Genomic DNA, 12,445 nt, shown 5'->3' with positions numbered 1-12,445 from the left:
CCAGACGACTTGTGGGGTATAAGATGTTGTAGCTATATATTCAGCTTCGGCAGTGCATAGGGATACACAAGTTTGTTTCTTGGACTGCAAGCTTGATGGGTTTTAGGCATAAGAACAATCCTATGTGCTCATACAAACCCTAATGCTTGGATCTAGGTTTCTCTATTGTACATGATTTGAATCCAAGACTTGAAACCCTAGATCTAACATATATAATTCGAAATCAACATCATAAGAACAGATCTAACTTTTTACCTCTTTCATATTGCTTGAAATCCTTGGATTCTTCTTGATCTTGAGCTTAGAGTCACAATTGTAACTCCTCTAATGGTTCACAAACCCCACAAGCAAGAAGGCAATATGAGATAAGGGAGAGGATGCTAAAATCGGCCCTAGGGTTCTATTGGAATCAAGTGTAGTCGATTTTCATAGCCTAAGGGTCATATTTATATTGTAAGCTGACAGGGTTTCAGTCTAAACCCTAATGGACAACTTAGCCACCAAGCAGCCCAAGGAACCATCTGGAATATTGTGACAACCCGAAATTTCCATTCTGAACAAATCATATCAAGCCAATCGATGTAGAACAGTTACAGTGAAAACTCAGATTTCGAGTATAAGTTTGGCAGTTTTCAGGATATTACACTTAAGGAGATATTAGGAGAGTGGATGCACTATGGTTTTGTGCAACATTGTTATTCCAATACTCTAGGACATTAGAGTTCGTTCCAGGAATAAAAATATTTTCTGCCAAAAATATCTCAGGACTATAAATAGAATTTGAAACCAAATTGGTTCATTTGTTGAATTCCATTTAGAGAAAAGTCAAAATTCTCTCTCACGGATCTTCGGGTTTTTATCCCAAATTGTGAGTACTTCGATCTAGTTATGTTATATAGCTTAGATTGTGTTTAGAAACATCAATTTCAAAACAAAACAACTAGACTCAGGAGTTTACCGCCCAAGAACACTTGGGGAGTAAACTCCATTTTAAGGTCCTAAAGGGTTCCAATGACCCTCAAGGCTTTAGAACTCGAACTAGAACCCACCATTTCATGTTTAGGGCACCAAAAACAATTAAAATCAATGATGAAAAGTGAGTTCACGGCCAAGGGTGTTCTTGGGCCGTGAACTCCATGTTTAAGTGCCAAAATGCCCTTAAAACCTTCCTTAAGCCAAGAGACTAATTCAGGCATGTACCTAAATGAGTTTTGGACTAGCTAACACACTTAGAACACCAAGAGTAAGGTGTTCACGGACCAAAAGGTTCTAGGGCTGTGAACTCCATAAAATGGTGCCAAATGGTGCCATAAACTCTTCTAAAGCAAAGTACAAAAGCCTAGTTTAGTTCCTAGTTAATTTAGAGACTTGAAAACACCATAAACACCCTCCCAAGGGAGTTTACAGCTGTAAACTCCATGGGATATGGTCCCAGGGCTGTAAACTCCTCAAAGGAGTTAATAGGAAGCCCAAACACTTGTTTAAGCCTTGAAGCAATTCACCACATGAGTTGTATAACTGTTAGACTTCATTTAGGGACTTTGTTGAGAGTTTACGGCCAAGAGTTTACTCCCCTGGGCCGTAAACTCCAAAACATACGACCATTAGACCATAAACTCCCATTAGGGGCATTGCACTCCTTTGCTGCAACCCATTAGCCTCCTAGCACTTGACCAAAAGTGTTTTCCTCGCATTTAAATGTTTATACTTGTATAATTAGTGTTTTAATCACTAATTATTTATATACATATGTCTTCATATGTAATTAGGATCCTTGTGTGTGTCTAAAGTCTTCACTTGACACCAAGCACTAGTCCGATCCTTCCTTACGATAACAGTCCGTTCAATTCCAGTCACTTACTGCAGGTGAGTTATACCCCTTAAATAATGTTTTAAACTATTTTTAAATGTTTTATGGGGGGGATACAAGTAGAATCATGCTAGTTATTATATCAATCACATGTGATTAATATGCAGCATTCAAATTATTTACTACACATTAGCCGTTTTACCAAACAGTTTCCTTCAAATGATTTTTATAAACATTTTATATGTTTTAAACTCTTTATTTCACTGTACATTTTTACTCTGTATATCACATTTCAAACTTAATTACAACTGTGTTTCAAACAAATGTTTCCTTATACTTAAAATGTTTTATCAAACCTATGCCTTCAATCTGTTTTATAGATTGACATCAAGTCGATCTTTTCTGAAGATAATAATTATGTTCAAATGTTTTACAAAACTTATTTCTGCTTTTATATTATAAATTGCATGCCTCTATATGTATAATTATATAAGAAATGTTTAAAAGACTTAGGAAGGCTATCCACTCTATTTCCTTTTCGCGCTTGAGATGTGGTCTGGTGGTATATCAGGTATTCGTCCGAAAGTCGTTTAAATATTAGTTATATATCATGTGTACATATATAGTCATAAAATGGTCCTTCTAGTTCATCCCATGCCCTTGGGTAGCAAGGGTATACATCCATGTTCATACATACCAGTTAGATTACTAGTAAACTACCATATGGGTAGTTTAGGAAGATACTAGAACTATTACTAGAACGTGATATCATACTATGAGTAAGTTCATTCATGAGTCAATACTTACTACTAGAAGAACATATACAAATATACTAGAGAAGAACATATACAACTATACTAGAGAAGAACATATACAACTATACTAGAAAGAAAACATATACAACTATACTAGAATGATTACATTACTATACTTGCTAGGTAGAGAGCACGTACATTACGACTAGAACAGCTCATTACATTACATATACATGAATACGTTAATAATTGTGATCCACTGTATCGGAGCATGCCTTAAATGTCATGGCCCGAGTTGTAGCCAGAATTCTCTTGGAGGGAGAGCGTGAGTTTGCGTATTGATCTATACTGGATTGACTATCCTACACCTTGCTGCTAGCTACAGCCGGACCTGCAGGTCTGCGGGTGCTAAACGTCATTCCGTTATTACGACCATTCGTATGTCGTTGTTACCAGTTGATAGTATGGTGCAATTAATCACATGATGCTTTAATATAAATCCGGTTTAAGGTAGTTAGTACAGCAGTAGTTCCTATAATACAACACTACAGTACTACATTAATTTCCCCTTTTCACATTTTCATGATCATTTCACTTAAACATTAAATGTAAAAACTATATTTTGTAAATGATAGTTACACTTGGGAAAATTACACTCTTTTACAAGAAACGAACATTTAGAACAGTTAAATCTTGGTAGAAGACTACATTGAGAACAGTTAGGTCTTGGTAGAAGACACGCTTTATATAATAGTAGGAATCATAGGGATTTCTAGGGTTTTTGAAACGTTTACAGTTGTTTTACAAACATTTTACACTTACAATTCATATACATTTTCCATTCTTACAGTTCATAAACTTACAATTTCTTACATACAAATTAAGACACTAAAATACTTATGATCTCACCAGCTTCAAAGCTGGTACTCGCTTTCAAAATTACTTGTATCCTCAGGTCATCATAGACAGGTACCGATGCAAGGAGAAAGGAAGATAGAGCTTGTTCAAGACTTATCATTCATTTTGATTTATGCTTTAGTGTTTATCAAAATTTGACAGAACACTTGTATAATAATTATTTTATTAATGCAATGGATGATGTTGTTGCTTGTTTACTACTTTTCATTGTTGTGATACTGTACATGACGTCCTCCGCCCCAGAACGTTTCCGCCATTCTTGGTTTTGGGGTGCAACAGATTGGTATCAGAGCATTGTTTATAGTGAATTAAGTATATCAACCCATAAAAGATATAGTAACTATAAATACATAAGGGATTAAAAATACTCTGACCAAGAGTTTACACTTTAAATAATAAAATAATTAAGGAAGTATACATGCTGCATTCATAATAAATCAGTGTCACTAGGACAGTACAAAAGAATTACGATTGTTGGGCAACGCAAGTGGGCTTAGAGACATATGGTCAAAACTGGGAAGATATAGCCTGATCACCTATATTATCCGAGGGTTGACTAGCATGTGCCTAAGTTTAATTGTGTGGTTGCAACAATGCTAAAATCTTACCAACCCTACCACAATGAGAACAATAGAACATAACATTAAAATTTAAAATACTATAGGAGTATTTGGTGTTACTATAAGTACTTTATACTTGAGAACTATTACGGGATCTTCATTACTAAGTTGATAGTTGCTAAGTAGATACACTAAGGCTATATGTAATTAGGATGTTATAGACTTAGAATCTGTGGAAATTTTACTTTACCCCTATTCTGTGTGAATTTGGAGTTAAGATCACTTATTCGAAGGTCTATCCTGTTTAGATTACACATAGCTGGTAAGCACTTCACAAATAGCGACGTAACTAATGAAGGTTTTCTAAATAATTATCTAGATATTTCATCCAATAATTATTCTCTTACCCTAAATTCTCGCATAGAAAACATAGCTGGACTCCATCCCCTCGCCAACCAGTATCTTCCGAATGAAGTCATAGCTGGTTGGTTTGGAGAAGAACCAGAGAATGGTCATCCTATCCCCTTGAATGATCACCATGATGAAGACCTTTCGTATGATGCTAACTCCGAACCAGAGGTTGAGAACCTACCCCGAGCAGCTCCCTTTCCAATTCCTAACCCTCGTCCGGATTTTCATGGCCCGACCCTGAGTGAGTGGAATGCTTGGAAACAAGGAGCCAAGGACAAGATCAGCCTATGCCATTTAATGGCGACCGAAGCTTTTACGACTTGAGCAATGGGGGCTCAGCATATAGAATCTTGCCAATCTTGGTCCGCAGAGTGGCCCGAAATGAGATTCAAGGCAGGACAGCCCTATATCAGATTACCGAAGTTGTCGCCGATGCGAGAATGCATACCCTCCGCACCTTTCGTCTAGAAGATGCTCGCGAGAGATCAGAGAGCAACCAGGAAACCCTGCTGCAACCACTGGCTGAATCACGAGCCTAAGTCATAGAGCTCCGAGTACGCCATAGGGTGTGCAAAAGACACCTACTTGATGTGGAACGTCAACTGGCTGAACTGAGAGTTCACCAGAGGGATGACCGTCGCCGGAAGTAGACGCTTTACTTTATTTTCCCTGTTAAAAGGAATCGTGTTTTTCTGTCTATGCCCGATGTGGCATTTTCTTTGAAATTATCTTGTACCGTAAGTACTTTAGTTAGGTCTTTATGCTGTCAAGAACTATCTTCTCTGTGGTTATGATGTAAGACCTTCACAAGGTCATTTTCCTGAATCTTTACGTCGGGAATATCAAAGATATTGACAGCCGGCTAACTTCTGTGTCATTTCCTTTATTCATGTATTCTCATCATACTTTCATTGGGGTCTATCTGAAACATGCTTTCGTCAAGGCATTGGACAATAGTGATTTATCTCCGGAGACATTTCCAAGTCTCTTTCAGTGGTTGGATCTTGTTATTCACCAACCCACGATACCTCGGCTTGCACAACAAACGTTTTGAGAGCATTCTACGAACATACTTCCATTTCGTACTAGGACTGCATCATAGGGATGTAGGTCAAACTTTCGAGAACATAGTCGTACTCTTTACATGAACAATCTAAGTACATCAAGGGTCAACCAGAATCACTCACAAAACCCTTATCTTTCGTGTGACAAAATCATGTCGTCATCCGGAAGCAATCAGTCGAACAGCGAAACCTCCGCTTTTCCTATGGACGCTGCTACTTTTCAAACAGCAGTTACAGTTGTCGTGGTGGCTGCCGTAACCGCGGTCCTTGCGCACCGTAGCGCTATCAGCACAGTCAATGCTGCTGATGGGAATCAAGTTTGCAATCGTGGTATCCATCCAGGGAGTCGCCAAACAGTAACAGTCACAGGCTCGCAAAGCCGACAGAGAACAAGAAACGAAAGCATCAAGCCCGGAAAGAACGCAAGAGATCCCAAAGGCTGGCTATACAACAGCAGCAAGAGGAAACCCCTGCCGTTCCCGTACCGAGAAGGCCATTCGAGGGAAAACTCCCGAAGTGTGATAAGTGTAGTTTCCATCATCATGGGGCTTGCCATGAGTTGCAATGTTGCAATTGCCTAAACATAGGGCACCAAGCTCATGGCTGTGGAGCACCGGCACGACCCATCACTCAAGTCCCTTTCATCGGGACTGACCCTACACACAAGATTAGTTATAACGCCGAGCGATTTAAGAAGCAATTTTAAAAGTGGAGTAACGAGGAAGGAACTTGTGTCCACATAACACTGGCTAAACACCGCAATCCCGTCACTAAAGCTAGTACTAGCCAGTCATGCCACCAATGCGGGGAGATAGGGCACTTCAAGAAGGATTGCCCCATAGCAAAGAACTCTGGCGCAGATGGGAGAATTCTCAAGATCACAGCTGCAGGAGATCCTACTCCGGAACCCCCCGTTAATGTAACTTAGGCGTGTTGTTGTAACAGACTTATAAACTATCTAGAACTAGTGCAACTAGAGTCTTACTTTTTGCGAGTTCCTGTAAGTATAGAGATTCTCGTGCTGCGTATACTTTTCTTTTGTAGTATATCTTATTCACAACAATGGTCTTGTTGTAAGTCTAAAGTATTGTAACTCTGTTCATGGTTGCACAGTTGTGTTTTCTCTGTAAACATATTATGTTCAAATCTAATGTCTTTAAGTTTCAGTATGATACCGACATTATCATACGACTCGATTCAATTTGATCCTCACGAAAACAGCTTCATACATACATCTCTTTCTTCGAGATCACTTTTCCAGCGAAGCCGTCATATCAAAACACCGAAGTACTCATGCCAGGAGTACCTCTTAGTTATTTTCTCTCCGAAGAAATCCCCGAAGTACCACTCATGCAGTACGTCAAGTTTAATCCAAGGTTCATGCGATTGATCTATCACTGAGGAAGGTATACATCAGAGTGATATATAATCAAGCTTCTATAGGTTTAGAATTGATGATTCCACTTTCACTTCTTTTTCCCCGATGGGATGTGAGCTTAAAGAAGAATCAGTTATTCGACTACCTTTTCAATCTTAATTATAGACAACTCGTATACCCGAAGTTGTGATTGTGAAACCATGTATGAATTCTAATATGAACTTCAAGACGGAGAACTGCTTAAGACTACGAGTAATCACATCATCATGTGAACAAACTTAGAACCCAGTATGACTCTTGTAAACGGATCGCCCTACAGCTTAAACACCTATGGAGATACCAAAACAGTACAAACAACTTAACGAACTTCACAGGGATAGAATAAGAAGACTAGGCTTCTCACCCTGGAGAACCCCCAGTCTTATTCTCCCAGAGATCGACGGATTGCATCGTATGTTCCTCGGATTTCGAGGACTCCGTCAAGATTTTGCATTAGAAATCGTTATCTCTGCTGCACATAGATGAAATGGTTGAGCAAACGCAAGGAAACAATTCCTTCCAGGAATGGATCTGAGATCCGAATATCACCAGTTCGAGTGTTAGGGAAAGATGTCCGGAAGACTATCTCCTGAACTCGATGCGGACACTTCGAGTTCGTAGTGATACCCTTCGGATAGGACCGATACGCCCGTAGTTTTCATGAGCTAAATGAATAGGGTACGTCTTTCTTACTTGGATCAGTTCGTCAATTATCCATATAATCAATTACTTATCTACCCTCGTAGTAAGAAGGAACCCCTGGAAACATTACCTTCAGAGGTAATTTTCGCGAAGTTCTCTAGGCACGAGTTTTGAATTTGAGGAGTCGAATTTCTATAACACACTGTTAGTAATGTGGGAAATTTTTAGTACTCTTTCAATTTGTCAAAACTGTTGAGAATTTGTCGACACCAGAGACACCAATAGCCATTCGCCAAATTCTAGGTCTTACCGACCTACCGTCTTAGTTCATTCAGAACTCCTCGCAAATTACAGAAACCCGTACGACTTTGACCCAGCAAGGGGTGGCCTTTGACTGGGAAGTTAAGCAAGAAAAGGGACCTTTGGAATTCCAAGTGAGTAACCAAGCTCTTTAGGTTAACTCACTCTGGGAATGGCTTAATACGCTTCGTATCGCGTGGAAAGCTAAATCCAATATAGTTAGGACCTCCGAGATTCTTACCAGAATCGGTCCTGTGCCTCGCACAAACTAGACCTACTCCGCGAACTCAGTAACGTACATCCTACTCTTCGCATCACGATCATGAAACCATACCTTTCCATTAGGACTCTTGTAAGTCCACTCGTCAAGATCCTCGCCTTCGTATTAGAACCGTAGTGACCCTCGACCGAGAGGTCAAGCGGACGAAGCAATGCCATCACCAGTTAGTGAAGGTTCGTTGGAATTCCAACCGAGAATCCGATTTCACTTAGGTGCGCTAGAACCAATCGATTAGGAAGTTTCCTCCTCACGAGTCGATCATTCGTGCATACTTCCTTGCCTAAATTCTAATTTCGGGAAGAAATTCCCTTCAACAGGGGGATGATGTGACAACCCGAAATTTCCATTCTGAACAAACCATATCAAGCCAATAGATGTAGAACAGTTACAGTGAAAACTCAGATTTCAAGTATAAGTTTGGCACTTTTCAGGATATTACACTTAAGGAGATATTAGGAGAGTGGATGCACTAGGGTTTTGTGCAACACTGTTATTCCAATACTCTAGGACATTAGAGTTCGTTCCAGGAATAAAAATATTTTCTGCAAAAAATATCTTAGGACTATAAATAGAATTCTGAACCAAATTGGTTCATTTGTTGAATTCCATTTAGAGAAAAGTCAAAATTCTCTCTCACGGATCTTCGGGTTTTTATCCCAAATTGTGAGTACTTTGATCTAGTTATGTTATATAGCTTAGATTGTGTTTAGAAACATCAATTTCATAACAAAACAACTAGACTCGGAAGTTTACCGCCCAAGAACACTTGGGGAGTAAACTCCATTTTAAGGTCCTAAAGGGTTCCAATGACCCTCAAAGCTTTAGAACTCGAACTAGAACCCACCATTGCATGTTTAGGGCACCAAAAACAATTAAAATCAATGATGAAAAGTGAGTTCACAGCCAAGGGTGTTCTTGGGCCGTGAACTCCATGTTTAAGTGCCAAAATGCCCTTAAAACCTTCCTTAAGCCAAGAGACTAATTCAGGCATGTACCTAAATGAGTTTTGGACTAGCTAACACACTTAGAACACCAAGAGTAAGGTGTTCACGGACAAAAAGGTTCTAGGGCCGTGAACTCCATAAAATGGTGCCAAATGGTGCCATAAACTCTTCTAAAGCAAAGTACAAAAGCCTAGTTTAGTTCCAAATTAATTTAGAGACTTGAAAACACCATAAACATCCTCCCAGGGGTGTTTACAGCCGTAAACTCCATGGGATATGGTCCCAGGGCTGTAAACTCCTCAAAGGAGTTAATAGGAAGCCCAAACACTTGTTTAAGCCTTGAAGTAATTCACCACATGAGTTGTATAACTGTTAGACTTCATTTAGGGACTTTTTTGAGAGTTTACGGCCAAGAGTTTACTCCCCTGGGCCGTAAACTCCAAAACATACGACCATTAGACCATAAACTCCCATTAGGGGCATTGCACTCCTTTGTTGCAACCCATTAGCCTCCTAGCATTTGACCAAAACTGTTTTCCTCGCATTTAAATGTTTATACTTGTATAATTAGTGTTTTAATCACTAATTATTTATATACATATGTCTTCATATGTAATTAGGATCATTGTGTGTGTCTAAAGTCTTCACTTGACACCAAGCACTTGTCCGATCCTTCCTTACGATAACAGTCCATTCAATTCCAGTCACTTACTGCAGGTGAGTTCATACCCCTTAAATAATGTTTTAAACTATTTTTAAATGTTTTATGGGGGGATACAAGTAGAATCATGCTAGTTATTATATCAATCACATGTGATTAATAAGTAGAATTATGCTAGTTATTATATCAATCACATGTGATTAATATGCAGCATTCAAATGATTTACAACACATTAGCCGTTTTACCAAACAGTTTCCTTCAAATGATTTTTATAAACATTTTATATGTTTTAAAATCTTATTACACTGTACATTTTGACTCTGTATATCACATTTCAAACTTAATTACAACTGTGTTTCAAATAAATGTTTCCTTATACTTAAACTGTTTTATCAAACCTATGCCTTCAAACTATTTTATAGATTGACATCAAGTTGATCTTTTCTGAAGATAATAATTATGTTCAAATGTTTTACAAAACTTATTTATGCTTTTATATTATAAATTGCATGCCTCTATATGTATAATTATATAAGAAATGTCTAAAAGACTTAGGAAGGCTATCCACCCTATTTCCTTTTCGCGCTTGAGATGTGGTCTGGTGGGATATCGGGTATTCGTCCGAAAGTCGTTTAAATATTAGTTATATATCATGTGTACATATATAGTCATAAAATGGTCCTTCTAGTTCATCCCATGCCCTTGGGTAGCAAGGGTATACATCCATGTTCATACATACCAGTTAGATTACTAGTAAACTACCATATGGGTAGTTTAGGAAGATACTAGAAGTATTACTAGAACGTGATATCATACTATGAGTCAGTTCATTCATGAGTCAATACTTACTACTAGAAGAACATATACAAATATACTAGAGAAGAACATATACAACTATACTAGAGAAGAACATATACAACTATACTAGAATGATTACATTACTATACTTGCTAAGTAGAGAGCACGTACATTACAACTAGAACAGTTCATTACATTACATATACATGAATACGTTAATAATTGTGATCCACTGTATCGGAGCATACCTTAAATGTCATGACCCGAGTTGTAGCCAGAATTCTCTTGGAGGGAGAGCATGAGTTTGCGTATAGATCTATACTAGATTGACTATCCTACACCTTCCTGCTAGCTACAGCCGGACCTGCAGGTCTGCGGGTGCCAAACGTCATTCTGTTATTACGACCATTCGTACGTCGTTGTTACCAGTCGATAGTATGGTGCAATTAATCACATGATGCCTTAATATAAATCCGGTTTAAGGTAGTTAGTACAGCAGTAGTTCCTATAATACAACACTACAGTACTACATTAATTTCCCCTTTTCACATTTTAGTGATCATTTCACTTAAACATTAAATGTAAAAACTATATTTTGTAAATGACAGTTACACTTGGGAAAATTACACTCTTTTACAAGAAACGAACATTTAGAACAGTTAAGTCTTGGTAGAAGACTACATTGAGAACAGTTAGGTCTTGGTAGAAGACACGCTTTATATAATAGCAGGAATCATAGGGATTTCTAGGGTTTTTCAAACGCTTACAGTTGTTTTATAAACATTTTACACTTACAATTCATATACATTTTCCATTCTTACAGTTCATAAACTTACAATTTCTTACATACAAATTAAGACACTAAAATACTTATGATCTCACCAGCTTCAAAGCTCATACTCGCTTTCAAAATTACTTGTATCCTCAGGTCATCATAGACAGGTACCGATGCAAGGAGAAAGGAAGATGGAGCTTGTTCAAGACTTATCTTTCATTTTGATTTATGCTTTAGTGTTTATCAAAATTTGACAGAACACTTGTATAATAATTATTTTATTAATGCAATGGATGATGTTGTTGCTTGTTTACTACTCTTCATTGTTGTGATACTGTACATGACGTCCTCCGCCCAAGAACGTTTCCGCCGTTCTTGGTTTTGGGGTGCGACAAATATGGCCTTGGACAAAAATATGATGGATCCCCATCATAATTTCGTTCCCCCTTTAGTCCATTAGGTTTCCCAACCCAAAACTCAAGTATCATACATTTGACAGTTTAGGCCCCTTTATTTAATTAATCTCTTTTAGTCACCAAATTAATTCCTAATTAATTTATGACCAATACTAATTAAATAAATATGATTTCTCCTTTAATATATTATAAGATTGTTAATAAACCATAATATTCTCTCTCTCTCTCTCTCTCTCTCTCTCTCTCCTTAAATTACCTTGTCAAGTTGCTTTGGTAAAGGCAACCCAAAAGGACCATGCACAATCGGGTCAAGTACATACCAAATATAGTTACGGGCTTAGACACTAATCCAACAGTCTCCCACTTGGTTAAGTCTAGTAACTATATCTCACATATGACATCAGGATCGGATTTGCAATCGTAGCTCTTATACGTCACTGTCAACTATGATCAGCAACTTGTCCTTCAGATATGGGATTGTATAATCCTCTATTCTAGATATCATGCTGACAATGCTTATTGTCCAGCATTTGTTCCTCGATTTCTGACATGTTTGACATAGAATTTACTTGAACACATCAACTTCATTCTGACCAGGCCCGACACATAAGTCAACCAAATCATCAAGTGGCCAAGATATCACCTTTATTCTCATTGAATAAAAGGAACATATTAACTTCGACTCATATGCAT

The sequence above is a fragment of the Lactuca sativa genome, chromosome 5 (genome assembly GCF_002870075.4).
Source record: "Lactuca sativa cultivar Salinas chromosome 5, Lsat_Salinas_v11, whole genome shotgun sequence".
NCBI classification, from domain to species: domain Eukaryota; kingdom Viridiplantae; phylum Streptophyta; class Magnoliopsida; order Asterales; family Asteraceae; genus Lactuca; species Lactuca sativa.
The sequence above is the reverse complement of the archived record's forward strand: the minus strand, read 5'-3'. Positions refer to the sequence as shown.